Source organism: Octopus bimaculoides, chromosome 21 (assembly GCF_001194135.2).
Source record: "Octopus bimaculoides isolate UCB-OBI-ISO-001 chromosome 21, ASM119413v2, whole genome shotgun sequence".
NCBI classification, from domain to species: domain Eukaryota; kingdom Metazoa; phylum Mollusca; class Cephalopoda; order Octopoda; family Octopodidae; genus Octopus; species Octopus bimaculoides.
In genome coordinates, this window is record NC_069001.1 from 6,235,672 (window position 1) to 6,239,645 (window position 3,974).

The window sequence follows — 3,974 nt, forward strand, 5'->3', positions numbered from 1 at the left end:
TATATATATATACATACATACAGATATGTAAATGTGTTTATATATATATATATATATATATATATATATTATAGGTTTACTTTCGTGTTAGAGACACAGCAAAAATGATTAGTCGATAAAGAATTTTCTTCTTTCGAAACACAGCAAAGGTGGGTGTATGTATTTACCTCACAAACTGAACAATTTAAATACGTTTAAGTCTACTTGCGAGAGAGAAGGGGATAGAAAGAGTAGGGGGAAAAAACTATTTCTAGACCATGTACTAATAAAATAAAAAACAACGACAGGGGAAAAACATGGAACTAAACTAATATATTAATATTAAAAAAATGACTAATAGAAAAAAAAGAACTGACTAAGCCTTGTTGCGATTGGTCCATTATTAGGTCATGTGTCCTTAGAGACATGCCTTGAGGTCTTGCCCCAGTAACAGCAATAGCAATAACAACAGCAGTAGTAATAGCGACTATTGTGGTGGTGTGACGGAGGTGGCAGCAAAGAGGAAAGGAGGAAGACATATATAGCAGGTAACGTTGAAGATGAAGGTGAGGAAGGCGAACAACTGAAGATCACTGTATTGACGATGGCGGCGGCAATCAGCAGAAGATGGTATTGATAGTGGTGGAGGAAAAAGCAGAGGGAGGCGGCAGTGGAAGCGGCAAACAGCGGGTGATGATGGCGACGGCAACAACAGTTGCAGCCGTGGTGGTGTCAGCCTTGGTTATTTAAAAGGTGGTGTTGGCGGAGACGGCAACCAACAGCAGCCACAAATATGTGATGAAAATAGAAGGGAGAGAGAGAGAGAGAAGGAAAAACAAAGCAGATGTAGAAAAAGAAGAAAGTACTGGCCAAAAGAGGAATGTGGCGAAAGTGTTATACATTTGTAAACAACTATCAAATGTGATAGAGAAAAATAACCACAATCTACTGAAAGGAGGGTATCGAACCACGCATCTCTAACCAAACATTCTGAGCATGTGTGTGTGTATACAATATATATATATATATATATATATATATATTTGGCGTGTGTTTTCTCGTCTACGTTTTGTTTGCAATGTCCTGTACCCAGATATGCACCTATACATACAGGTGGATGTCGGTATGCACATACCTGTACGTATATATGCATATACTCATTTACTATTTGTTTATATATATATATATATACACTATATGTAGGCATACACATACACACACATATTACTTACTGGCAGTGCCCCAACATGGTCACAGCCTCAAGGTTGAAACAAAAGAATATACACACACACATCATCATTATCATCTCTCTCTCTCATATATATATATATATTTATATATATATATATATATATATATATATATATATATATATATTGTGTGCGTGTGTAAAACACTCAAATAACCACGCAGAAAACCTCAGTGTTGGTTGAATCGAATTACAAGCGCGGTTCTTAGGCTAAAGAAGTGTTTATGAATGTAGAATACATTGTTAGCGATTTCAGTTTTTGGATGCGGTCACACCAGAACCATTATCTTCAAAGGTAATAACCGGGGCATTACCTTCAATCGAGTGAGAACTACCTATTTCAGTCTGGTACTTCTTATCGATCTCTATTTGTAGAATGATCAATTTTGATTTACCTTTCCACGTAAAAAGATACGCAACTCGCAGCAGTTTTGAACCGGTATACAGAAATATGCACGCACGTGTGTGTACATATATGCATGCGTGTGTGCGTGCACACATACACACACTTGTTGCGAAGCGAATGCATGTTAATTAGAATGATATTCTAATCTATATAATATAAGTTTCAAATTTTGGCACAATGCCAGCAATTTCAAGGGTGGGGATAAGTCGATTACATCGACTCCAGTGCTCAACTGGTACTTATTTTAATCGATCCCGAAAGGATGAAAGGCAAAGTCGACCTTATCTATATAATATAGACACAGAATATAAATAATGTATATTTATACACATATTACAGAAAAATATAAAGAGTTTATTATAAAATATATATCGTGACGGATGGTATTTTAAGAGAAATTAATTCTATTACAAAGTTGTAATTAATTCTCTGGGAAGTAATCACTTTGGAAGGCTGAAAGCATCAAGAGGGATGAATGACAAAATGAAACCCATCGCTTATGAACTTGGTGAAAAGAGTTTCCATATTAAAACAGCGCCTTTTCCAGCACTTCTATGCCGGATATAAGCTTTCCAACTAATGTTTAATGTGCACCATAGACACTTATAGTGAAATCTCAAGAGTGTCCATGTTTCAATGAATGTAGTAGGGATGTGATGATAGAGACATCACAGTCCCTATCTAACCAGATTAGTTTCTCCAGTGTCCCAATCGCAGCTGAATCCTTCTCAGTCTTTAAGTCGATTTAAGTATATGGAGAATAAAGTTGGCGCAGATATATCTTCCTGTTTAAAACTATTGCTCTGTAAAATCAAATCCGACAGAACACCGTTTGAGTTGACGCAGGCCTTCACATCCGTGTGTAGATGGATAAACATTTCAATCACCCTATCAAAAGTTTTCATTAGCTCAACGAAAACTTGGTAAGGGGCGAGTCTCTGTTCTGTGCACTTCTCTTGCAACTGTCTGAGGTCGTGCCTTATCGGATCTCAATCCACAGAGACAAGGAAGGAACCCAAAACCGTGTAAGTGCAGGTACGTGGCTTAGTGGCTAGGGTGGAGCACTCACAATTTTACGCTCGTGATTTCGATTCCTGGACCGAGCGGTGCGTTGAGTTCTTGAGCAAAAGACTTCATTTCACTCAGTCCCATTCAGCTAGCAAAACTGAGAGTTCCTGCGATCGACTGGCGTCCCGTTCAGGTGGGAGTACATGTGCCACAGAAACCAGGAAACCGGCCTTATGACTCTATATGACTCGGGGAAAGGACTTTATCCTCTTTTTAAAACCGTGTAAACCGAGGGCCAATTGTGTGAATGTGTGTGTGTGCGTGTGTATGGACCACAAACACACAAATGCAAGTTTTAAAAGCTTCCAAGTTAATGAATTAGCTGGGCTTTCGAGTATACTCACGACACGGTAGTTCAATATTGAAATCCATCCACATAGAATGTTGTGAACTCCATTTGATGGAAAGGAAAAAAAAAGTAGTGAAGACGAAAACCTAGAAACCAATGAAGCCCCAATACAAAATTCGCTTTCGTTCTGTACAGGAGATCAAGGACAATCTTCTTGTGGAACGTATTCGCCAAGATTACCCTCCATATTACTACAGTACAGTAGATCAAACCATAGTGTTTTTAACATTAACAGCTTGAATATTCATTTCCGAGACGATCACTCAAGTCAAAGAGCGAGATCTTTATGCAGTCGTTCTATCTACTAGAAATACTAGCCAAATGTCCTCAAATTACACCAGGCCTACGTGAAAAGGAGGAAGAACACTGGATAGGGTATTCTTAGATAACCCTCAGAAGACAAAAGTGATCTTGGATGAACGCCTTTGATCATATGACTGCTTAATCAGAGCTGACCTGGGGCTAAACAACAACTGACAAGTGAGCGAAATTATCTACATTCCGAATAACAAAATTTAATGTCAATAAAATGTTTACAAACATTTATTTATCATCATCATCCATTATTATTATTAAATAACAGGAATACTATTTCGGTAGACAAGAACATGACACATCCGGAATGCTGGACCAATGGGTCAGATAATGTCTTTCAAACACCTCCGACTTATAAAGCTACGTAATCAGGAATACTACAGAGTAACATGTTGTCATTATGGACAGTGGTCTGGACCCCAAAGTCAAGCCCCTTATCTGTAACTCGATCGCTTATAAGTTTATTGTTCAACACCAGGATTTTAAAAGTACAAAGTATATGGTGATGATGATGACAACTATATTAACAACAAAAAGGAATAAACAAAACCAAAAAGAAAAAGTTATCAATGCTGTTTTGTTTTTTCTTTGTTCATCCCCCCCCCCCC